Below are 27,827 nucleotides of genomic sequence, written 5' to 3'. Positions count from 1 at the left end.
TAGAGTCGAGCCAGTGGCAATAAAACAGCATGGAGTATGGGTAGGAATATGACCAAGTGGTACAGCACAGGGAATCTGGTGTCCTGAATCAGCAGAGGGCACAGTATATGTACTCAGACCCAGGGAGCTGGCTCAGAATTGCCTGGAAGGTGGTTTTATCCCAAGAAACGCGGTATGGTATGCCAATCCAGCCATAAGGTCAGGAGAGAATTTTTGATCTGCAGTCCACCCAAGTTCCTTCTCCTTTTTCTCCTTTTCATCTCCTTTTCTTTTGTTCTCTTTCTCAGTTATTCAATCTTTAACTTGTCTAGTCTTCATTTATCATATTTTAAATTAGTGAAAACTCTTTCAGCTTAGATAAACCTTATTTTATTCGTCCTCAGCACATTGTTGGTAGGACTTGAGAAGTGAAAACTCCTTTTTAAAGGTGCTTGAGATAAAAATGTTAAGGCCGGGCCAGGTGACTCATGCCTGTAATCCCAGCACTTTGGGAGGCCGAAGCAGGAGGATCACGAGGTCAGGAGTTCAAGACCAGCCTGGCCAACATAGGAAACCCTGTCTCTACTAAAAATACAAAAGTTAGCCGGGTATGGTGACTCGTGCCTGTAGTCCCAGCTACTCGGGAGGCTGAGACAGGAGAATCACTTGAACCCGGGAGGTGGAGATTGCGTGAGCAGAGATCGCACCACTGCGCTCCAGCTTGGGCAAGAGAGTAAGACTTTGTCTCAAAAAAAAAAAAAATCTTCACGTAGCAAAATTCTGAGGTCTGCCATTCAATTTTACTCCTATCTTATTCCTGAATACAATAAATTCTGGAAAAAATGCTCAAAGTTAGATGAGAAAAAATAATTTCTACTCTTTCTCTCCATACACGTGTGTGTGTGTGTGTGTGTTTGTGTGTGTGTGTGTATTCTCTTTCACTACATATTATATTCACCTTATGGGTGGTAGTAAATGGACATTTCGTAACATGATGAAGTCCTCAAGGTTCTTCTATGTTGTCGCACATTGAAGTATATCCTTTTAAAAGGCTGAATAGTATTTCATTGTATGGATATATTTCCTTTATATCCATTCATTTACTGATGGGTATTTAGGGTGTTACCAAATTTTGGCAGCTGTGAATATTGCTGCAGTGAATACCGGAGTGGTAATGTCTTCTTGAAATTTTGATTTTAAGTCTTTTGGATAAATACCCAGAAGTGGAATTGCTGGATCATATGGTACATCTATATTTAATTTTTTGAGGAAGCTTCATACAGTTTTCCATGTGATTGCAACATTTTGCATTCCCATCAATAGTATACAAGAGTTCTGATTTCTACACATTCTTGGCAACATCTATTTTTTTTCTCATTCTGGTTTTGATTTAAATTTCCCAGATAATTGGTGTTATTGAACAAGTTTTCATATACTTGTTGGTTATTTTACGTAATCTTTGGAGAAATAACTGTTCAAGTTCTTAACCCATTTTTTTAGTTGAGTTATTAGTATTTTTGCTGAGTTGTAGCAGTGCTTTAATGTGTGTGTGTATATATATATATATATATATAGTAGATGAAATCTTTGTCAGATATATTGCTTGCAAATATTTTCTTCCATTTTCTAGGTTGCCTTTTTACTCTGTTGCTTGTTTCCTTTGCTGTGCGGAAGCTTTTTAGTTCATGTATGCTAACTGAAATAGCCATTCACAAAAGAAAATATGGCCTAATTCTACTTATAGATGATAGTTAAAATAGTCAACTTCATAGAAACAAAAAATTGAATGGTGGTTGGTGGTTGCCAAGAGATGAGGGCAGGGTTGGAAATGGGGAGTTACTAATCAATGGCCACAACGTTTCAGTAAAGCAAGATGAAGAAGTTCTAGAGATCTCCTGTACAACATTATACATCGACTCAACTGTGCTGTATTGTACTCTCAGAAACTTGTTAAAAGGATACATGTTATGGTGTATTTTACCACAAAAAGTTAATTTTAAAAAGCGGTTTATCCATACAATAATATATTAATTCATCATAAAAAGGGACACAAATATTAATATTGATACATGGATGGACCTTAAAACTATGAGGCTAAGTGAAAGAAAGCAGACACAAAAATTCCATTTCTATAAAATATCCAGTATAGGCAGATCCATAGAGACAGGAAGTATGTTAGTGGTTGTCAGAGGCTTGAGGGCAGAGGCATACAGGAAATGACTGCTAATGAGTAGGGGATTCTTTTTGGGATAATAAAATGTTCTAGAATTAGATGGAAATGATGGTTGTAAATATGCTAAAAAACACTAAACTGTACATTTTTAAAAGGTGAAATTTACAGTTCATAAAGTATATTTCAATTTAAAAAAAATCAAAAAATGAATTATGTTGCATGTGAATTACATTTTAATCAATTTTTTGTGTGAAAAGGTATTTGTCTTAACCTCTTGTGTTAACAGGCAAAACTTATACTTTCTTTCATGGCATTTATTAAAAACTGAATTTAATATTTACCTAGATCATTGTTTTCTTAATGCCATCTCCCCCAAATTCTTCAACACCTTAGAAGCATTGTGTGTATGTGTGTGTGTGTGTATGTGTGTGTGTGTACATTTGCATGTGCTCTTACTTTATTCCCAGCAATGGAGTAGAGACTAACACAAGTTCCTCAATGAATAGTTATTAGTTCAATGAGTGAATGAATGAAGAATATCAGTTATCTAATATACTATGGTATTTCTAACCTAGGTTAGTACATGTGTTCATAGAGAATGTTACATTTAAAGTCATTAGTATTTCCACAAAGGGAAATTTAAATTCTGTCACTTATTTTAGAACTCAGCTCTTAAGAAAAAAGTCAACTCTATCGAATTGAGACACATTGAATAACTAAAGTTGAAAATTATAAAGATGTAAATGGCTATCCCAGATATTCTCTCACACAAGGAATGTAAATATTGTGACAAATCACCACAATGTATTGGTGAACAACTTTAGTAAAGTAAGAAACAAATTTCATCATGTAATCTAGGAAACTAAGTGTCCAAACTGTGACTGTTAGAAACAAGAGTATCTAGGGTAAATGAGAAACAAGATTTGAAACCTGTTGAGCTCAAAGCTAGTTTATGGAAAATTGTTCCAATCATCAGATGTATAAGGTTGTCAGCAGAGAATTCATTCTCATTAAGTCCTAACAAAAATGGAGGTTGATTCCTACCATACAAGGCAACATAAACTCAGCGTATTACACTCATTTTTGACAAACTGATCAATGAAGATTGCAAATTCAAATAGTAGTAAAGATTTGACTCTGCACAAAAAAACTTGAAATATCCTGAAATCTTAATGTATATATATATGAAAATTTATTTTCTCTAATTTGACAAAAATAAAAAAATCTAAAACATGTTCTGAAGATTTAAGTAAACTAACGAAAACCAAAAATAAATTTTTATGAACAATACTAAAGAGAAACTACATTATTTTTGTTTTTCCCTATCAAAAATATTTTATGATATTGTCATATGAAAGAGCTGGTAGAAAAATATGCAGCGAAAAATAATAGGAAAAATGTGTTGCAGAATTGCATTACTCTAGATGTGGTGTTTGTGGAATTTGACAGTTTTGTGAAATTTTTTTATTTGTTTTGATTTCTTTCCTCATTCTAAAAAATTAGGACTTCATTAGAAACTTTATTCCTCTTCACAGTTACTTTTTTCATGTATAGCTTGAGTTGTTTTACTTAAAGACCTCTGAGTTTTGTAAGCTTCAGGTCTCAAAATACCTGTGTGTACTCCAGTTGATTAGCTTTCTGCTTTTTCATTTGCTCATGCATGGGGTTATTCTTTTGCCCAGTCATTCATGTAGAATTTTAATAGTCCTATCAGACTAATACAATTGGAACCATATCAAAAGAATGGCTAGAATATGAAAGAAAAAATCTGGAAAGGAGATCTACTAGAGTGGGGTCGGGAAAATAATAGAGGGTAAAAATATTGAGAAATTCGTGAGTTTAATAGTTTCAAACAACTTTTGAGAAATCAAATAGGAGAAGAAATCAAAGTGGCCTTTGGGAACGACATTATACACTACAGATTATAATAGAAAGTGGGAACATTTGTGAGGACAGTGAGAGAGTTGAAGCTGTGTTGTAGTAACTTGACAAAGGAATTTGAGAAAGAGGTAAAATATTATTTAAAGTGATTTGGCAGTAAGATGTGGGATAAAAATAAAATAAATAATGAAAAATAACCCTAAAGAAGATTTTTGTTATTTATTTATTTATTTATTATTTATTTCAGACAGAATCTAGCTCTGTCACCAGGCTGGAGTGCAGTGGCACGATCTCGGCTCACTGCAACTTCCGCCTCCCAGGTTCAAGCGATACTCCTGCCTCCTGCGTAGCTGGGATTACAGGCATCTGCCACCATGCCCGGCTAATTTTTTTGTATTTTAGTAGAGACGGGGTTTCACCATCTTGGCCAGGATGGTCTCAATCTCTTGACCTCGTGATCCGCCCGCCTCGGCCTCCCAAAGTGCTGGGATTACAGGTGTGAGCCACCGCGCCCAGCCGATTTTTGTTGTTTCTAAAAGTAGTCTTGTGTTGGAATGTGCAACTGGGTACATAGGTAGGATAATTTCACCCTGTACATTCCCTTCCCTTCAGAGCATGGCTTCACGTCCTCACCTTGTTCTCTCAATCAGATGCCCTCAAACATGGCTCCAGTACTTTTTATTCTATTAACAGAACTCTATCAAGGTCATTCATAGTATTAGTCTTTCTAAATTCAGAGGAAATTTTTTCAGACTTATCTTTTTTTCACTCTGCCATAGCGTTGTGTTAATTCACTCTCTGATTTTAAAAATCATTTCATTCTTTGCTTCTTATAACACCACAATGTCCTGATTTTCCTCCTACTTAGACATTTTTGTAGGCGTCTCATCCACTAACCAGCCACTGAATTTTAGAGTTGCAGGCGCCTCTGAATCAGGTCCCCTTTCCTTGTATGATTCTGTATCTCTACACACATTCTCATAACTGTAGTTATCCCCAAATATGAATGGCTCCATATTCATGTCTCCTGGAAAAAACTCTTCACCATGTTGCACTTGCCTTCTTGACACTTACAAAACTCAAATGGAACTCCTGATCCTTAAACTTCTCATCAAATAAGCCTTTTTTGTTTCTAAATTGTAATTAGTCCCATCCAAAAACCCAACCTATGAAATCTATGTAAGCCAGAAATCCAGTGTCATTGTGATGCCTCTCTACCCTTATCCTTTCATATCCAATCCATTAACAAGTTCTAGCCATATTTTTCCTATATATATCCTAACACTGTCTACATCTTTCTATATCTATTTTTACTTCTCAAGTCTAAGCTTCAGTTATCTTAATATTCATGAACCACCACCCTAATTTTTTTCTCTGCCTTTAATAGGGTGAGTAGATATTTTGAAAAGTAAATCTTATTGTGATGGAATCTTTTGTAACATCTTAAAGCTTTGCTGTTGCTCATAGAATAAACACCAGAATACTTCACACAGCAAAAATGTCACGTAACTATCTGCCCTTAAACCCGAAGTGTGCTGTTGGACCATACACATCCTTGGATTGTGTGCTGAAGCCACATGACCTATACTCAGTGTCTCAAAATTGCTTTGCTCCTACCATGGAAATTTACACATTATTCTAGTTCTGTCTGGAATATTTTTTCTTCTATGCTTAATGAACTACCACTGAATCAGATCTCAACTCAAGTCTGATTTCATTATTGATATGATATTATATAGTTTTATAGTTACATGCATAGTTATATATGTAGTTTATAATTGTGTGTATATATATAGTTTTATATATTAGTAGGAATAGATCATAGATAAATGTATAGATAGAAAGAAATAGATCCATAGGTTAATGTATAGGAAATTATTTTCTATCTTTATAAAAATAGGTGGGATAAAAATTGTGAATACTGGTTTTAAGCAGTTTTGCTAGAAACTCTGCACCCACTCCAAAAATACAGAAAGTGTTTAAAGAGAGATGCGTAAAATCTTAATAACAGTTTTAGAAAGGCAGAATAACTTCTCCTTTGGCTGGGAAGGTCAGCTAATATGCTCTCCAGAGACCAAGTTGTAAGGTGTACTAGGCGGATCATCACTGAAAAACATATTTCTGGGACCTAGGACCATTTAATTGCTGAAAAATATAGTAATGCCAACCTTATATTTTAAGTATGTATGAGAAATACTATACGTAATATCCATGGTTTGTTGATGGACAGACTTTCTCTTCCACATGTTCTATCCTCTGAGTGAATATAATCTAGTTTGTGTGCAGCAAGAGCTCAGGAGAAAATGAATTTAGCAAACTTCTTGCAAACCAAGTTCAACCACATAAGCCACTATACCACGTAAGTGAAATGAAAATGCAGTTCCTGAATCTTTCTTGTGTAAGGTGACATCCGCCACTGTGGAACAGAATAGTCTGTATGGATTAATGAACAATTAATTTATTTGTACTACTTTGTACTGATTAAAAGATGGACACAATAATTCTGCAGTATTAGAAAATTTCCCAAGTTCTTTCTTCTCATTTACATTGCTGGACTTCTACTTACACATATTTTCCTCACTGCATAAAAACCTTGTAAAGTTCACCAAAGGCTGTAGAAATTCCTCTGCAGTGCAGACAATGCAAACAAAATCCACATAAAGATTCCCACTACAGGGTAAACTCTCAAAAATATTTTCTGGCACTACTTGACTGCATTGGAAACACCAGGCCACTTTTGAATGCAATAAATAGACTCTAACATGCAACGCATATACTTGGATACATTCTGGAGACATTAAGGCAATAAGAAATTTGATTTAATAGAGTAAAAGGCAGAAGAGGTCAATGGAACTAGCTGACCAATATTAATCACAGACTTGTTAAAACTGTTCTCAAGAAACAAATACAAGTAACAATTTATAGAAAGAGGATTAGACACATAAGCTGTATGTACCAGATGTCAGCATGTTATTCTCAAATTTTCTAAATTCAACAAACGCTTCCTAGAGTGAATTTATTATAAACCTATTCTTCTAAATTTAGCAGCTTATGAAGGGAATTTTTAATAAGCAAGAAATACCTGTAATCTGTTTAAGTTGTCTATATTAATTAAGAAAATTGGCTGCAAAGCACACTTAAAGCCTATTCTTCACGATACACAAAACAACTTTACCTCCATAGTTTATCTTTGAAAAACGAGTTTATTTTCCCATACCCCTGCAATTAACATATTTGAAAATACTCACAAAATATAGTCCATGCGTGACTAATGTATTTCACAGCCTAACTACTCTGTTGCTTTTAAACTTTGATTTATTGAGTTATGGAAATATTTCTTCTTAAATACATTTTACTTATTAATTTGATATCTCTGAGCATGGGCCATCTGGTGGCCTATAGTGGGTGCATTTTTAGACTAATGCAGAACTTCTCCAAGAGGGAATTTAATGGATATCATTTTAATTAAAAAAATTTCCTGACATTATGGCATATTGATTTTTTGCTCTAAAATAATTTTAAAGACAAGGAGAATTAGAATTATGTTTGATTTAAAATTTGAACCTGATAACCTTCGGTAGAATTATATCAGTTCACACCATCATTATTTTGTACACACACAAAAAAGGAAAAATAAATATACTCCACCATTATTCCATCATTATTCTCTTTCTCCTGTAACTTCGTGTTATGAATGCCTCGGTCCAGCATTATTCAGCTTCCCATATTTGCTCACTAGCAATTAAGGATTCTTTGATCTTCGAGGCTGCTATTGTATAATTGATCAAAGGTTTTGAACCTTAAGGTAGAGCATAAGAGATTGGATTCTGAAATGTCAGTTCATCCACTCTAACTCTGACAAAATAAGTTTCTAGTCAGATTATTAAATACATAAAAAAGAAAAACGTTTGTAGAATTAAGTATTACTAGATCATAAACACACAAAGGTTTTAACTTGCTTTTCACAAATGACAGTTTAAGCATATATGCTTGGATTTCTTAAATATATTACTTAAATGGATTTTTCTGACAATATTCATATAATTAGTTGTGTTTCTTTTATTATTGAAATTAATAGCAATGCCAAAAATGTCATACTAATTTTATCTACTGGCCTGAAATTAAATCATGCTTGTTGAATTTTGAAGGGTTTGGGCATTATGAATAATGCATAATATTTCATGCCAGAAGAGTTCTGACACAGGTCATTCCAAAACCTTGGAAATTCAATGTTAGCCTTCGCTTTCTTTACAAGCTGAGAGTAGCTGTAAAAAAAAAAAAAAAAGAAAAAAAGAAAAGAAAAAGTGAACTTGCAAAGTAAATGTCATTCTAACCTCAAAATACTCTTAGAGTGTGTTTGAAGATACAGCAGTGAAACTGACCATGATAGGAATTATCTATTGCTCATGCCACTACCAAGGGAACATTGATCTCATAGCCTCACTCAAGCTTAATTAAGTTGTAGTGAAAGCTACTCCTGAAGCCATTATATACATGGTAGGCTTCAGAAACCTCATTGTCTCAGAGTTAGGGCTAATGTTAGAGTTGGGAGAGAGACACAAAATATCCTTTTGTTTTCTGGGTGTTCCTTAGATTTCTTTGCTAACTTCCTTGTATATCATACATTCAACAGCTCTTACTTTTTCAGTACAATTTTCAAGGTTAAATCAATGTTGCTGAAATGTGAAAGCTTTTCACCAAGTTCCAATAGCATTTAATGCATTGGCAAAAGACTTTTTGGCTTTTATTTCTGTAGAGATATCAAAATAGTATGGAGTAAATACTTCCATTTCATAGGATTTACATGGATACAAATTTCACAATAATTTTGATCTATAATTAAATTAAATTTCCCTATAGTCTTATTTTTCCCAGTGAAGTTTCTCAGGATATTTATTCTATGTATGTTTTAATCAGCCAGTTATTTTTAGGTAGAATCATCATTGAGAGAAGAATAAAAACGAGTGTGTTGTCTTTAGAAAATGAAATGATAAAACTTAGCTCTGATCCATTGAGGCTTTTAAAGTATAAATAAATAATAGAATATGAGGTGGGGAGAGTTTTGGTTCCATTTACTAGCATATTTTTTGAATACACATTATTGAGCTGCTGTTTTCTCTGTGGTTCTCTTTTTACAGCAGTTCATTTCATTACTTTTACTTTTCTATAATTTTTTTCTTTTCTATGACAACAGATTTTACTAATTTTATGTAGCATAATTTTGTACCATAAAGAATGCATATCTGAAAGGTTGGAAGTACAGTCACAGTCCTGATAAAAAACTGAGGTATTATTTTGAATGCCATTTGATCCATTTGCAATCATTCAGCACAATTTAGACTTCATCATTCATTTAGTCTTCTCATGCAGGGCTGACACCGTGTTATTATCTATCGTAAAGATCTTTTACAAATCCAAAAATAAGTCCTGACTCAGTGAATAAATGACTCCCACCACACATTCCCAGAAACCGTACAGTAGTCACTTTCACGTGATTGATATATGCTACATAGTAGCTCTCCAAAAATGGATACCAGTTTAACGAACGTTTTATTTCTGTGTTTTCAATTTTATTCTACTTCTTGCTATCAGTTCACTACTTCTTGCTATTAGTTCAGCATAGCTTATAGTGCTAGAAAAAAATTCTCTTTTCTTGCTCCCTCTTTTATCTAAAGTGAGAGGGAAAATTAACTTTTCCAGTACTGTAGTCTATGAATTCTTATCACTTCCCAATTTTAACACTTGTCCAAAACATATCTTGATGAATATTTATAGAATGAAGGTAACATTTTTTATTTGCACTTTGTTGTGATTTGCCTTTAGATAAAATATGAACAAAACACAGAAGCTACAGTATCCTAGAGCAGTAATAATACGCATTCACACATACCCTTGTTCCCCATATACTGGCATGGTATTAAAGGCCATAGAGTAAGAAAAATAGTATCTGAAATTGTGAAATAGATGGCATTGTTTTATTCTGCAGATAGCACTCTTGATTTTTTTTTCAAATGACATTTAAAAGCCATTCTTACAGGACAAATAAATCTTAATTATAAATTATAAGATGTTTATAGCTACCATGTGAAAGACAATGTAGCTATTTAAGATTTTTTATTCTTTTAACATCTGTACTTCATTTAGAAATCCACTGACTCAAAAACAAGCATACATTACTTTTAAAGGGGAAAAATTAATGAACAAATTTCTAAATAAATGCATGGATTCATTTTTTACAGATAGTGTATATTAATGACAAAATTCCTAGAATGCTATTATTCTTACTATGTCAGTTTGGCACAGATTTAAAGCAAAATGACACGCTCATCTTCTCTGTACAACACTTCTCTCCTTGTGACTTTGAGAGAAGAAAGGGTTTGTTCCAGTTTGCTGATTTCCTTTTCTTTCTCATTTAATGGAATGATATTTGCATGTTTCCAGTTTGCCTGCAGAACACACATGTATGTTAACTGTCTCTGTACTCTGTTCCAACAATGTCCAGGAGTATATGTTTTGTTTGTTTCAGATGTTAGAGGCCTGAGCTAGCCTCACTTAGATGGCTGCAAATTAAAAAAAAAATGCAAATTGTTCTGACAAAGTTTTATTTCCCAAATACATAATTTCATCCTGTTGGCCTACAATTCCTGAGCATCGCTTAACCATTCATCCATTCATTTGGCAAACATTCTTAAGCATTTGGTGTGTGTCAGGCCCTGCTCTGAGTACTAAAGATACAAAGTCAAATAGAACATCATACCTACGCCAGGAACTCACCAGCCTAGTGTGGAATAAAGAAAATAAATCAGTGGTTGTGTTAATGTAATTGATGTTAGGTCATTATAGTGCAGCAATTGAGGAAAAAGCCATCTGATTTCATTCCTTTATGATATTAAAGCTCCCTTTTGAAAACACCAAAGAGCCTCTGGTAAGGGTGACATACTAAACTTTTGTCAACTCATAACAACCCAGTTGAAAGTAGATTAACGGATCATCAGTGGACACAGTTTAAAGCAGTGTTGATAGGGAAGAGGAATGTGAAGACTTCACGGGCCCAGACTATGGGAACTGGCTAGGAGGTAAACATCCAGTGAAAGGATACATCATGGCTATCCTGAGGGCAGGATGCCTGCAAAGGCGTATCAGAAATGCAGGGAAATCCACTTTAGTTACTTTGGCTCAGGTCTCTTGTTCTCATGTAAAGCTCACATAGAAACATTTATTCTTGAAGGAGCAAGGATTACAAAATCTTGCCGCGCATCTAGTGGCATAGCTGTTTACACAGTGCAATCGGATTTCTTGCCTGTGTGGAAAAGAGCGGTGACCTTTCATAGCAGCTATATTAGGGTCTTTATTAGATCAGTGTGCAGCTAGTGGCTCATCAGTCTGTGGGCTGTGCAAAGGTGATATTAAAGCAGGTAGAGCACCAGCCAGGGTCTATCTAAAGAAAGGAGCTTGTTGCATCATCAATGTTTCTCATGCAATAAAGCAATTCTTTTAGCTGGTCCCAGTAGAGAGCAAAGCATCTAAAGGTCCTGGATGCAGCTGGGAGAAGGTTTTAGATAGCTCAGCCTAAAGACATCAACAAAGGAAAACAGTGATGCAAACACTAAGCTGAGAACTCTCTTCAGTTCAGAGTAGGAAATACATAAATTACATGGCCATATAACGTGTTAATGATAAATTCAGAGTAGACACATTTCATGATGTGCAATAACTATAACTTTCAGGGCCACAAATGAACCCCTGCGGAAAAAACCTTGACAATTTTCTGGCAGAGAGAAAGGACACAAAGAGGCTCAAAGAAGAAAAACTCAAATTATTTATTTAATAAGTAAATACAAAACAGCCCTGCTGCTTATCACCTTTTAAAAATAGACTTGATTAATTAGGACAAACATTTTCTGAATGCTGCTAAAATGAGCTTTGGCAAATTTTTCGAAGGAGTTTATTTTCTATGGAAGTGGTCTCCAAGGGGAAGGTTTTAGAAATTTTTGAGAGAGCCAAGAGGGGAGTCAATCAAATCTTCTTCCCAGATTTTAAGGAGTTCTATTCCTTCAGGCGGTCCAGTCTCAGGACATGTACAGTTGTAAACATCATCATAATAAATTGACATGGACAAACCTTTTATTAGGTATATTTGCTGTGTTTCCAGATTTTTATGGCCAACTTATAAAGCTGTCTAATATTGTTATAGGTATGCCCTCTTGAAATTCCACAGGTTCACTTTAGCTTTTCTAGGAAATAATAAAATTCCTTAAATTTCCTTTGGAAAAAAAAAACTATTTTATCTCAAAATAAATAAATAAATAAATTGACATGGAAGCAGAAGGGATTGAAAGCTTACACTTAGGAGGAATTTATGAGCTCTGTCTTTAGTAAAGACCTTAATCTGGAACTACGCCATTCTTTCCTTAAGATTCAAGTTTCGCCAAGAGCTTTTAAACCTAAATTTAAATGGTACAGAAAACAAACATGTAAAAGAAATGCATCAAAACAAATCCTAGTATCTAAAGTTATTGCCAGCTTTTTGTTTGTTTGGTTTAACATTGGTCTGGTATATTTGATATTTGATTTTGCTCAAAAAATGCATTTCCATATGTATTTTGAATGATAGCCCTAATGAAATTCAAGCCCATTATTTATTGTTTGCCAACTATGCACACATCATACAAAATATAGAATCACATCTTTCTAATCTTCACAAAAATACTGCAAGATATTATTATCCCCATTTATCATTAGAAAAAACTGAGATTCACCGAAATTTTGAAGTCTTAAGCTGCTGGCAAGGACAGCATTCCAATCAAGTCTGCCAAATTGTGAAGTCAAGACTTTTTATACCAGCCTATCTATCCTACCTTGTGCCATAGAATGTTCTTAATATTTGTTACATATGGAATTGCTTTGAGTGCTTGAGAAAGTCTACGAGGTAGATACAAATTTATCTCAGATGCTGAAACCAAGGTAAAAAGAGGTTTCGCAAAGTGCCAAAGCACTCAACTAGTTAACAACATAGTTTGTACTGCAACATAAATTAGTGATATTCCAAAGTTCATATTCACTGTAATATAGTATGTATCCCCTCAGAAATAAATATTAACAATGAAATAGTGCATTCTTGGAAGTTTTCTAGACATGGTAAATCTGAGTGGAACAATAATATGATATCTAGTTGGTGGCTCCTTTTTTTTTTTTTTTTAATTTCTCTGGATGACCTACTCTTGTATCTTTCTGAGGAGAAAGCAGATGTGATTTATTCTGCCCACATTCAGCCGTGACTGGTTGACTCGTATCTTGCATCTAAAAATCTTGTCTCTACCTATGTCGTAGCCGTATGATTGCCATGGTCCTATCCCTGTTCCAGGGGAGCACAGTGACACTTATTTGCCCAACACAGACTCTCAGAGGAGCAGATATAAACACACAAAAACTTCATGATGATCCTCAAGCAAGGGAAGTGGAAGAAACAGATTCCCTAATTCTAAAATATTCAGCCTGAAATAAGTGTGCAGGCCTTTGTTTTGGACAGTGTTCATTTACACTTAAAACTGTTACTGGCAAGGTAGGGACTGGTAGCCTGCTTTTTCTATTTGTCTAGTGATACATTGGGAAACCTGGAGAGTGTGTGTGTGTGTTGGGATGTGGGGTTGGGTTAGTGATTTGCAGCTTTGGTAAATCTCACAGTGTAAATATGTCCTTCGTGTTCAATTTCAAGCAACCAACGTGACCTCACTGAATGTGGAGTTAAAAAGGGGCGTGCCCAGTTGGCTGTCCTGAGCTAGCAGGAGCTGCAGGAGCAGCTCTAGCACCGCCCGTGTTCCTCTATGGTCTAGGGCTTCAGCCTGTGTTTCCAACTTCACCTTATTCCTCCACCGGTTTCTCCTGCTATCCCTTCAGTGCTGACTTCTGTTCATCCTCAGAACCTTTCTGCTTACTGTACTCTGTCTACCTTGCTGCTTCTCAGACCTGGAGATTTCATCTCATCCTTCAGGACACCTTTCAAATGTTGCTTCTGAGAGAAGTATTTCTTCTTTAAACAGCCTATATTCTGTAGCGCCAAATTTCTCCCCATCCTTCTACATTTCTATCTTTTGAATTAACCTTTTTGTTTTCTTCACAACATTTAGGGAAATGAGAAAATGTCCAGTTTTATTTATTAATTTTGTTATTATTGCTGCTTTTCTCTAGTAGAACATAAGTTTCAGAAAATAGAGACTGATCAACCTTATTGACTTCTGTATATTAAGTGTTAATAGAGTTTTTGGCACATAGTGGGTACTCAGTAAACATTTGTTAAATGAATAAGCAAATATTTGTTAAATAAATAAGAAACACAGGTTGTTTACAAAAGCTTCAGTAACTGTACTGAGTTTAATAAGAAAATGCTGGGCCAGGACATAATTTTTTAAAGGAGTAATTGTCTATAATTTTGACCTGCTTACTTATTATAGGGGCAGCTTAGGGATAAAAGAAATGTCTAGGAGGACTGATTATTAATCTTAAATTCAAAAAGAAGTTTAGGGGGAATCTACTTTCTATTGGTTGGGTTAAAATTTGGTTTAAAGATTATTTTAAGAAACCCCAAACTGGTGTATTAATTTAATCATGTTAAAGCTATTCATTGAAATAGTTACAAATATATAAAAATATCTTCCTTTATTGAATAGACAAGTATGTTATAAGTAAAGATGTACTAATTATAGGTGGAATTATTATTTTCAGTTTTATTTCACAACCAATATTTTTCCCTATCCTAAATGGTGGGATGAGGAGTAAACCCTGAAGGTGTGTCCTTAGAGATGATGTAAAACTGCAACATTTGTGTGCTTCTCTGAAACACAGTGGGGCGCTTCCTCATATCTGTTATCCCTCTTCCCTGGATTCTTTCATGCATCCTTATTCTGGGTCTTGAAACTGCATTTTCCAAAACTGTATTAGCAGTTAAAATGTGCCTCAGGCTCTGTTGCTACAGGACATTTTATTTTAAAAACTAATGTATTACTAAATAAAACTGTTGGACAATTAGGCTCAAAATAAGGTTGAGCAGTGTTCCAGGTCAAAATGAACAATTTCAAGATTTCGCTTTGGGTACCCTCTTCTCCAGTTACCATCAGTTTCTGTCTCAGAATCTTTTTGCTTGCTTCACAGACAGGGCCCGTCTCCATTCCTCTATTTGCATTCCCAGTGTACTATTGTTTCATCTACTGCATTCTCTACCATGAATCTTGGAAGGATAACATGCATTAATCATTTATTTTAGAATGTATTAGGTTAAATAAAGACGTATTAATTTAAATAATTGTTACATAGTTTGGTACTTTATTATAGTGTGCAAGTCGTGAAGGTAGGGGAGAAAGGACTGAAATACACGTAGGTGAATGCTACTCACAAGATGCTTGTCTCGGCTGAGCACGGTGGCTCACGCCTGTAATACCAGCACTTTGGGCAGCCTGTGCAGGTGGATCACTTGAGGTCAGGAGTTTGAGATCAGCCTGGCTAACATGGTGAAACGCTGTCTCTACTAAAAATACAAAATTTAGCCGAGTATGCTGGCAGGTGCTTGTAATCTCAGCTACTCAGGAGGCTGAGGCAGGAGAATCACTTGAACCTGGGAGCTGGAGGCTGCAGTGAGCTAAGATCCAGCCACTGTACTCCAGTCTGGGCTACAGAGTGAAACTCCATCTCAAAAGAAAAAAAAAATGCTTGTCTCCAATATGGAGTATAAGACTAGTCAAAACATGAATAAATACAAATTTGAGTCTATGTAAGCTAATAAATTGAGCTTCAAAAGTATACACAGTAAAATTTGGACATAGATCATCTTGATCATATTGTCTGCAATTTACAAAGCAGAAATGGAGGTTTGGAAAAAAGTAGTTTGCTGAAGATTTATGTAGCTATCTCTAGAATTTTGAATGTAAGATTATTAACTTCCAAGACTCCTGTGCTTCTTTCCATAGAATATGTGACTCGATGATACACAAAAGAGTAATAAGCAAATTCTTTGAGAAAACTAGTGATACCAACACCTTAGGTGGTAGATAAAAGGAGATTGTTTAGTGTAACATGCAACTGAGTTGATCAAGATTTAAGGAATTCGAATGGATTGGTGTGGGAGCTACTTGGCTAACAAATAATTATGTTTCAGCAAACCTTAGAAAACAAGTAGGAGAGTATGCAAATATGCCTGCATTTGTACCAGTAATAGCAACAGGGGTAGTATGAGGAGTGGTTTTAGTTGTGATGTTGTTAGTACTGGTAGTATCATACAGCAATAGTAAAAAGGCTGCTGTGTACGAGGCTGTGCTAAGTGTCTGACTAAACCTTTGTTATTTAATTTGGGCTTAATGATCACCTTTTAAAGCAGACAAGTGTGATTGTTAATTTTATGTGTTGCTTGGCTAGGCAATGATACCCAGTGGTTTGACCAAGCATCAATGTAGATATTGCTATGAAAGTATTTCTTTGTAAAAGATGTCATTAATATTTAAATCAGTAGTAGACAGTCTTGAATAAAGACTGTCATTTAAATCAGTAGGGTTTGTATAGAGCAAATGATCCTTCACAATGCACATGGGCTGTTTCCAATCATTTGAAGACCTTAAGAACAAAGACTGAGATTTACTGAAGAGGAAGGAATTCTGCCTCCTGACAGCCTTTAAACTCAATACTGAACACTGGATCCTGCTGAAATTTCCAGCCTACAAATCTGCCTCAGGGATTTCAGACCCTCCAGCTCCCACTGTCTGGTAATTCCTTAACCTCTCTCTCTCTCTCTCTCTGCAAATTTGTGTGCATGTGTGGGTACATAAGTGCACATATACACCCGTTGTTGGTTCTATTTCTCTGGAGAACTCTAATACAATTTTATTATCTGTGGTTGAAGATCCAAAACAAATATGTGCTGTATTGATCTTCATTTTGTTAGTTTATCTGTGAAGAGAGTACTTGAATTATAAGAATCAACCAAATACACTATGCAATATGTGGGTGTTATTCAAAAGTGAACAGTCACAGCACAACAGCCTCTTTCTGGGAAGTCACTGAAAGACAATGGTGAAGAGAATTTCTCTCATTAGGCAGAAATTTTAGAGGTGTGCCTAGTTATTCATTTTGCTTGGAAGGAGAAATGGCCAGATATGCAATTATATAATGATTCATAGGCTGTGGCCTGTAAGGTCTGGGACTTGAAAGGAACATGACTGGTAAAATGATGACAAAGAAGCCTGGGAAATAGGTATGTGGCTAGAGTTCTCTGAATGCACAAAATGCATGAAAATATTTGTGCCCCATAAGCATGCTTACTAAACAGTGACCTCAGCAGAGGAAGATTTTAATACTCAAGTGGATAGGATGATGCAATTTCTTGATGCCACTCAGCCTCCATCCCTAGACACCCTGGTTATTACCTAATGGGGTCATGAACAAAGTAGTCATGGTGGCAGGAATTGAGGTTATGCATGGGCTCAGCAATGTGGACTTCTATTCACCAAGGTTGACCTGACTACAGCCACTGCTGAGTGTCCACTCTACCAGCAGCAGAGAAGAACACTGAGCCTCCAATATGGCAACATTCCCAGGATTGATCAGCTAGCACCTGGTGGCCTGTTGATTACATTGAACTGTTTCCATCACAGAAGCGGTAGCATTTTGTTCTTACTGAAATAGACACTTTGGATATAGATTTGACGACTCTATCTATACTCAATGCTTCTACCAAGGCTATCGTCTGTGGTATTGAAGAATGGGCATTATCTGTCATCATATCATAGTATTCCAGACAACATTGCTTCTGATCAAAGAACTCACTTCACGTGAAATGAAGTGCAACAGTGAGGCCATGCTTCTGAAATTGACTAGTCTTATTGTTTACCATCCTGAAGCAGCTGGCTTAAAAAAAAGGTGGAAGGGCCATTAGAAGACTCAGTTACAGTGCCAGCTAGGTGACAATGCTTGTAAGGCTGGGGCAAGGTTGTCCAGGAAGCTATATATGCTCTAAATTAATGTCTAATATAGCTAGGATTCACAGGTCCAGGAATCAAGGGGTGAAAATGGGAGTTGCATCAGCCTCCATTACTCCTAGTGATCCAATAGCTAAATTTTTGCCTCCTGTCTGCATGCCCTTGTGCTCTGCTGAACTAGACATCTTAGTTCCAATAGGAAATAGGCAGATGGACTCTCAGGTGAGTGGTGCAGCTGTGCTTGCTAGTGAGACTGGGAGGGAGACAAATTTATTTTGTTGATTCTCCATATACAGGGGCTGTCTTCATAGATAAAGTAACAAATTGAAGACCAGAATGCCATCTGATGCATATTTTTTTACTTGAATCTTCAACAACAGATAGTAAAATTGTATTAGGGTTCCCCAGAGAAACAGAGCCAATAGGATGGATGGATGTAAATGCACACACACACACACACACACACACACACACACACAATGAGAGAGAGATTTTTAAGGAACTGGCCTAGGCAACTGTGGAGACTGGCAAGTCTGAAATCTCTGGGGCGGGAGAGCAGGCTGGAAATCGCAGCAGGAGTCAGTCTTGTAGTTTTGAATCTGAAGACAGTCAGGAGGTAGAATTCCTTCCATTTTGGAAAATCTCAGGCTTTGTTCAACTGATTGTGTGAGGCCCACTCACACTATGAGGGATAATCTTCACTAGAATGTACTGACTTAAATGTTAATGACTCTAAAATATATTTTAACAGTGACATCTAGACCGGCATTTGAGCAAACTCTGGACACCATAGCCTAGCCAAGTTGACACATAACACTAACCATCACAACAAGTATATATTTTATGTCCCTTTACTAGATGTGAACACGGAGATTCCACATAGCTTTCCAAAATCACATAACTTATAAATGGCACAACCAGGATTAAAATCCATTTGCATCTGAATAAAAGTCTATTTTACCACAAATAGTTTCCTTCTATTAACTAATCTTATAGACTATTATAAGCTAGTATTAAAGATACTAGTAAGTATCTTGAGCGATAAATTTAAGTCAATATATTTTCCCCATTTTATTGTGTAAGTGATTATGGAACACTTGAGTCTACATATTGCTATAGCATGTCCAGAATCCTCAAATGTATAGCAACCACTATCCATGTTTGTTCTGATGAAGGCTGATCTTAATATTGACGCCTTGTGTATAAAAGCATAATGAGAAACAAACAAAAATAACTATGGGTTGGGTGTTGACGGTAAATAAGTGATTGAACTGTACAAACCATAGAAGGCTCAAGAATGTTGGAATGAAAAAGAAAACAAAAATTCTATTGGCTTTGATTTATCATTTTGAAGAAGAAAATTGGTTCTCTTTGTTATTTTTTTTTCTGTTTCAGCAGCACAAATTGATCTATGTGAAAATATTAAGAATTAAGTGTTCATAGACATGTTTAGTTTTTTTTTTTAATTACACATATATCTTTCAAAACATTTAAACCTATTATAGTTCTTCACAGTATCATCATTTTGGTATATTTATGACCTACCTATTTTCTTAAAGGCAATCTTTACTTCTCATGTAAATGTAAACTTTGTTTTGTTTTGTTTGCTTTTCTTTACATTTTGATATGTTGTCTGAGTTCTATGTGCTCTATGATAACATTTATATATATATATATTGGATTGCTCCCTTGGCTTTACTTTTGACTTATAAATTATTCACCAAAATTTCTTTTCCAGGTTGTTCTTTGAAGATGCTATACTGTGAATAACTAAGTTGAAATTTTATGGCAGAAGGAATGATTTTCTTTCTCATGCATTTGATATAGAAAACTTTAAAGGTGTGGTTTTATCCTTTGGAATGTGCTTTGACCCCATGATATGTGGCATTGAATTATGAAGACATTCAGGTTATATGAACATCTTTCCTTGAAAGTTGCTATACTTTGTTTTACTTTTTCACAATTTATACTATAAAATCTTAGTGATTTTTAAAATAAAATTATAGTTTTTATAATAAAAGAAGTTATCAATTTTCAAATATTCTATAATAATATATTTTAGCCAGTTTCTAAACTATCATCATTAAACAATCAGTTGATGTGTGTGTGCAAGAAAGAATCACTATACTATTTAAGAATTAGAAGTATCACTAGCAAGCTAGAATTTCAAATTGAATATATCGATTTTATTTCTCATTTAGGATTATTTCTGAATTCTTCATTTACCTTCTATGACTCTAGATTTTATCCTTCATATGGTTAAATAGAGATAATAGTAATTTATAAGTTACTAACGGGGTGCAGACAGCATATAGTTCTTTCCAATTTTCCTTTCTTCAAATAAATAGCAAGCCGCTTTAAATTCCTTCTTATTTTGACAGGCATGTATGTTCCAATGTGCTCAATTACATGGTAACAAATTCTAATATGCACAAACACACAAAAATCTCCTTGAAGCTTTGTGCATATACGCATTGCAAAAGAGATGAGAGTTGTTTAATGGAATGTTTTGCAGCAATGCTTTTAAAGATGTAAACTAAATAATACAGGCTTTGTAAAAGGGGTCAGGCTTGACATCTCTTTGGCACAAATTATTGATAAATAGCAGGAGTGAACATATTATTAGAGATTTACATGAGGAGATTATAGTGGTCAGCCCATCTTAAAGGCAGCAGTACCCTAGAGATCGTGAGTCCCCAGCAAATGGGCACAACCAGCTGTCAGTGTGGTTTGACAGAGCAGAAAGAGATTCCAGAAAGAGTCACAAAGTACTTGAGTTTAACCTGAAGAAGTATGGACACCAAGGGAACTATTTCAGGAACCTGCAGGGTATATGCTAAGTTTGTCTTTTGCCTGAGGTAGTCACCAATTATGTATGCTATAAATGCAAGCTAGTCTCTCTGCTAAAGGATAAGGTTAAAGGGCCCCAGAAATATCTCTCTATGTGCTGAGGCTTTTAAAAGGCTAAAAGGCTAAAATTTTGTCAAGAAAGAATATGAGAAATAATGCAAGAATAAAACCAGAAAGAAAAACAGCTGCCAAGGGAAAGAGACAATATCAATGAAAATAATATGTGAGAGAAAGAAAAATTAACAGAGAAAAAAGAAAAAGGAAGGAAAACTATGATTTGTAAATAATTACAAATCATATCTAATGAAGAGTGAATTGAGAAAATTAGAAGCAACAGAATTTGATGTTTCATCTACTAATAAAAATACTAACAAAGACAAGGAAGTACGTGGGCCCTTTTGCTAACTAATATTCACACAGTCATTCACTCATTTATTCTAGTAATTCAAGTATCACTAAATGTTGTAGTACGTGGTACTTCCCAGCTCAGGAATATGGAGTTTTGACTTGTACATATGACACAATGAATGGCATGAGCTTTACCTGGAAAGAATATGTGCAACATGGGGGGAGACAGCCAACCCATTTAACTTTAGACTTTTAATAGAGTCTGCTGATCTAAAGCCTTTCTCTAGTGATTTTTATAATTCTGTGCAGAACAATGCTGTATATTATGCATGACAAGTGCTTGGCTCTCTTATTTTTATTGGAAGGTATAGATCTGGGGAGCAGAAATAGGAAAGAGGAATTGAATATTTGTTATGTTAAAGATAGTAGGACAATAAATTTTAATAGTAGAAAAACTTACTCTATATAAAAAGTGGCAGAAGGCTTCTCTGCTTCCTCATCTTTAGGTGTGTGATCTGCAGTAAATATACTCGTTATATTTTACATTCCCTGTTTACAGACAGAATGTAATAATCCCTACGTTAGAGTCCTTTTGCTTTTCTTAGCATATGGGGTAAGTTGTAATTACTATCGTAATCACAAACGGCCAAAACAGGACTTCCAAATATCTATTTATTTTAGCCCAGCTGCGGTGGCTCTTGCCTGTAATCCCAGCACTTTGGGAGGCCAAGGAAGGTGGATCACCTGAGGACAGGAGTTCGAGACCAGCCTGACCAACATGGAGAAACTCTATCTCTACTAAAAATACAAAATTAGCCGGACATGGTGGCAGGTGCCTGTAATCCCAGCTGAGGAGGCTGAGGTAGGAGAATCACTTGAACCTAGGAGGTGGAGGTTGCCGTGAGCTGAGACTGCACCATTGCACTCCAGCCTGGGCAACAAGAGCAAAACTCTGTCTCAAAAAAAAAAAAAAAAAAAAAAAAGAAAAGAAAAAGAAAAAAGAAAAAAATAGTGACAGAAAATAATGAGGTGGGAGAAATAATCAGCTGATAAACCATATTAAGATAAATTATAAAGGAGGAAGAAATATAGGTAAATTACTCAAATTAGATATTTTAGAAGAAATCAGGTATTTCAAGTGAAATAAAAGAGATTCTGGTGCTACACAATGATACAGTTTGGGTATTTATCTCTGCCCACAAATCATGTTGAACTGTAATGTCCAGTGGTGGCATTAGGGCCTGGTGGGAGGTATTTGGATCATGAGGATGGATCCCCCAAGGCTTAGTGCTGTCTTCATGATAGGGAGTTCTTGAGAGACCTGGTGATTTAAAAGTGTGTGGCACCTCTCATCTCCCCAACTCGCTCTCTCTTACTCCAGCTTTCACCATGCGATGTGCCTATTCCCCCTTTGCCTTCTTTCATGACTGGAAGTATCCTGAGGCCTCCCCACAAGCAGATGCTGCTATGCTTCCTGTATAGCCTGCAGAACCATGAGCCAATTACACCTCTTTTCTTATAAATTACCCAGTCTCAGGTAGTTCTTTACAGTAGTGCAAGAACAGCCTAATGTACAGGTTTGTGAATAGGGAATAATAGGAATAAGTGCTAACAATAGTACTTGTGACCTTACCCATAGTTTGTATATAAATTAATGCACATATTAACTTCAATAGAAAATATAGAAACTTCCAATTTGCAGCCCAGCATGTTAAGAGCTTAGAAGTTCCCACTTCATCCTAACAAGAAGAAAAAAGCTGAACAAACTGAGAAATCAAAAACTCTTCTTAGATCCATAAGACAAGTGAGATCACAGCACAAAACACTGCCCTCAAAATTAGAGATACCCTCAAGCAAATGCAGAGAATCACAACTTACTGCAGCAGAAACCCATGTGAAGAAATCACCACAGAAATCGGTACCAGGTTAGGAAACCTGAAATGTAATCAATGAATTGCTAGAGGCTCAGTGTGCTCAAGTCTGAGGCAGTCATAAGGATGTCCCCACCTTTGGTGAGTGTAATTTCCAGAACCTTGACTTTGTACTCATGGTAAATATCAGAAAAAATTATTTCATTCTTCTTACAGGGAAAGGGCAAAATAACCATTTTGAAATATGCTAGACATTCTTTTCTTCTTAACAATGTCTTCACTAAGAAAAAACTATTTAACCAGAGCCTAACCTGCTGGAGTTTTACCAGAGCCTAATCTACATGGAGAAAGGGAAATATACAACTCTTGTTTACTCTAGGTTCCAATGTGGAGAAGAGAAATACTCAACCACAGCCCATTTTAGCTATCTGTCTCACTTAAAAGGGGGCAGAAAAGCACGTGTGATATTCACAGTCCAGAGGCACAGGCTTATTAAAAGACTAAGACCAAATTGTAGGATCATAGAATGCTTCCCCTCCCGCCACACCTAACTGCTACATCACAAAAATCCCATTTACAGAAGCTCCTTTTACACAGTATATCATACCTGGCTATCAAGAATAAATTACAAGGCATACTAACAGGAAAAATCACTGTTTGAACAAATAGAGCAAAATCAGAACCTGGCTCAGATATGGCAAGGGTGTGGGAATTAGACTAAGAATTTAAAGCAACTCTAATTAATATGCTAGAGGCAAATCCTTCCCTGGTCCTTCCTCATAATGGCTCCTAATGATGCAGAGATTGTGAAAACAAGTGGTATTTATTAATTATGATAATGTACTTTGGATCTGAATTTGCTACACCTTTCTTCATGGTAAGACACCAACTACTTAAGAAATAAAGATGTTTTAGTTCATTCTTAGATAGGAAGAATATTTTAAGAGATGTACTTTCTTTGAAAAATGGATCGAATTCATGTGGCACACTAGATGTGTTCATGAATGAACTTATGACATAAAAAATATGCTAAGGGCTCTAATAATAAAAGTGGACAGCATAAAATAACATATCGGAAATGTAAGCAGAGAGATGGAAATTCCTAAAGAACCGAAAAGAAACGCTGGAGATTTAAAACGCTGTAACAGAAATGAAGAATGCCACTTGATGGGCTTATTAGTTGATATGGTTCAGGAAAAAAAATTGCTGAGCTTGAAAATATCTCTATGGAAATCTCCAAAACTGAAAAACAACAACAACAAAAACATAGATTATCCAAGAACTGTGAGACAACCACAAAACTAAACTGTGTTTAATGCAAAAACCAGAAGAAGAAGAAAGAAAAAGAAATCTTTGAAGCAATAATTAGAGCGTGTCCTTTAATGTTGAACACTAAACCACAGATTCAGGAAGCTCAGAGAACATCAAGCAGCATAACGCCAAAAAAACAAAGAAAACAAAACAACACATCTAGGCACATAATTTCAACTGTAGAAAATTAAAGAAACATCAAGAGTACATAACAGTTTCTAATGTGTATGTTTCTAATAGTAGAACATCAAAATACAAGAAGCAAAAACTGACAGAACAGCAAGAAGTAATAGATGCATCTACTATTATACTATTGCAGTTTTAGACTTCAATAACCCTCTATCAGAAATTGACAGATTCAGCAGGCAGAAAATTAGTAAGGATGCAGTTGAATTCAGCAACACTATAAATTAACTGGATATCATGGACATCTATACACTGTTTCTTCCAATAATAGCAGATTTCACATCTCAAGCTCACATGGAATCTTCATCAAGATAGACCACTTTCTGGATGAGAAAACACACCTTAACAAATTAGAATAAAATAAAACTCAGTCAATGTCTGCTCTCAGGTGACAATGTAATTAAACTAGAAACCAATAACGGAAAGATAGCTGAGAAAGCCCGAAATATTTGAAGATAACACACACACTAATAAAAAACACATGGAGTAAACTGTCTTAAGATAAATTTAAAAATATTTTGAACTAAATGAAAATAAAAATACAAACTGTCAAAATGTGTGGGATGCAGAAAAAGCAGTGTTTAGAAGGAAATATATGAAATTGCATATATTAGAAAAGAGGAAATCCTACAATCAATAATCTTAAGGTTCCTCCTTAAGAACTGAAAAGCAGAGCAAATTAAATCCAAAGTAAGCGGAATAAAAGAAATAATAAAAATAAGAAAGCCAGCTGTAGTGGCATGCAGTTGTAGTCTTATCTACTCAGGAGGCTGAGGTGGGAAGATCGCTTTAGCTTAGAGTCTAGCATGGGCAATACAGCAAGACCCTGTTTCATAAAAAGAGAGAGAGAGAAGAAACAAATGAAATTAATAACAGAAAATCAATAGAGAAAATGAAAAAAGTATAAGTCCATAACCAGGCTAACTAACAAAATAAGAGAAAAGACACAAATCCACTAATATCAAAAATAAAAATGAAATAGCAATACAAATACCATGGACATAAAAAAATTGTTAATAACTCTATGCCCACAAATCTGATAACCTACATGTACTGGGCCAACTCCTGGACAGTCACAATTTATTAAAGGTCACACAAGAAGAAATAGACTATCTGAGTAGGACTATTTTTATTGAAGAATTGAATCAACAATTAGTTACATTCCCAAAGAGAGCACAAGGCCCAGATGGATTCATTGGTGAAATCTACCAAGCATTTAAGGAAGACAGTTTCTCAGTTATTTACAATCTCTTTCAGAAGACAGAGGCAAAATAAATAGTTTTTAACTCATTATATGAGGCCAGCATTACCCTAATACACAAAACAGACAAAGACAATACAAGCAAACTAAAAACCAACATATTTTATAAACATAAATGCACAAATCCTCAACAAAAATATTAGCAAATTGAGTCCAACAATGTATAAAAAGAATTATGCATCATAACCAAGGACGATTTATCTCACTGATGAAAGGAGGATTTAACATGTGAAAATCAATTAATCCATCATATTAATAACCTAAATGTAAAGAAAATCAGATGAACAAATCAATAGATGCAGAAAAAGCATTTGAAAAAATCCAACCCCATTTAATGATAAAAACTCTCAGTAAACTCGGAATGGGGGAAAACTTCCTCAGCTTGATAAAAGACATCTACAAAAAACCTACCACTGGCATAGTACTTAATGTTGAGAAACTTAAAGCTTTCCCAGTAAGATCAAGAAGAAAGCAATAATATACCCTCTTACCACTGCTTTTCAACATCTTATTGGAAGTTCTATTAATCCAACGACAAGAAAAGAAAATAAAAGGTATACATATTATGGAGGAGGAAATATAACTGTCTTTGTTTGCAGATGACATAATCGTCTATGTAGAAAGTTGAAAAGAATTGACAGAATTCTTTCTGGAACTAATAAGCAATTATAGCAAAGTGGTAGGACACAAGGTTAATATGCAAAAGTCAACCACCTTCCTATATAGCTGCAATGAACAACTCAAATTTGAAATTAAAAGCAGAACACTATTTACACTAGCAATCAAAAAATGAAATACTTAAGACATAAATCTAACAATATACACGTATAAAATGTGTATGAGCAAAACTACGAAATCTGATGAAAGAAATCAAAGTAGAACCAAATAAATGGAGAGAATTCCATGTTTATGGATAGGAAGACTCAATATATTCAAGACGTCAGTTTTTTTTTCAAATATATCAATAGATTCCATGCATCCCCAGTCAAAACCCAGGCAAGTTATTTTGTACATATAAACACACTGATTCTAATGTTTATAGGGACAGGTAAGATACCCAGACAGAAGAAACAACACAATATTGAAAGAGAAGAAAAAAGTTGAAGGACTGACACTATCTGACTTCAAAACTTATTACAAACTGCAGTAGTCAAGACTGTGGCATTGTCGCAAGAGTAGACAAACAGATCAGTAGAACAGAATAAACAGCCCAGAAACAGACCTAATAAATATAGTCAACTGATCTTTAACAAAGGAACAAAAGCAATGTAATGGAGCAAAGGTAGCCTTTTAAACAATTGATGCTGGAACAAATGAACATCCTCATGCAGGAAAAAAAAAATTTAAAAACATACGCTCCATTTGACAAAAATTAACTCAAAATGAATCTTAGACCTAAATGTAGAATGCAAAACTATAAAACTAAAAGACAGCATATGAGAAAATCTGGATGACTTTGAATTGGTGATGAATTTCTAGATATATCATCAAAAGCATAATTCATTAAAAAGTAATTGATAAGCTGGATTTAATTAAAATTAGAAATTTCTGCTCTGTGAAAAATACTGTCAAAAAATGAAGAAAAAAGCCGCAGACTAGGGGTAAATATTTGGAAAACAAACAAACAAAATATCTAACAAAGGACTGTTATCCAAATTATACAAATAAGTCCTAAAGCTCAACAACAACAAAACAAACAATTCAATGAAAATGTGAGCTAAAGACCCTAACAGACACCTCACCAAAGAAGATACAGGTTGAAAATCTTTAATCCAAAAATCCAAAATCTAAAATCCTCCAAAATTCAAAATTTTTGAGTGCTGACATGACACCAAAACTGGAAAAAGTCACACCTGACCTCATGTAACAGATTGCAGTCAAAACACTGGTGTGCAACATACAGTTTACTTGGCATTCCCAAGGGAAAAAGGACCCTACCAGCTCTATTTAGCTTCTTATGTCTTTGTGTGCATGCTTAGATTTCCTGACAAAAAGCACGCAAAAGG

The sequence above is a fragment of the Pan troglodytes genome, chromosome 3 (genome assembly GCF_028858775.2).
Source record: "Pan troglodytes isolate AG18354 chromosome 3, NHGRI_mPanTro3-v2.0_pri, whole genome shotgun sequence".
Classification (NCBI taxonomy): domain Eukaryota; kingdom Metazoa; phylum Chordata; class Mammalia; order Primates; family Hominidae; genus Pan; species Pan troglodytes.
The sequence above is the reverse complement of the archived record's forward strand: the minus strand, read 5'-3'. Positions refer to the sequence as shown.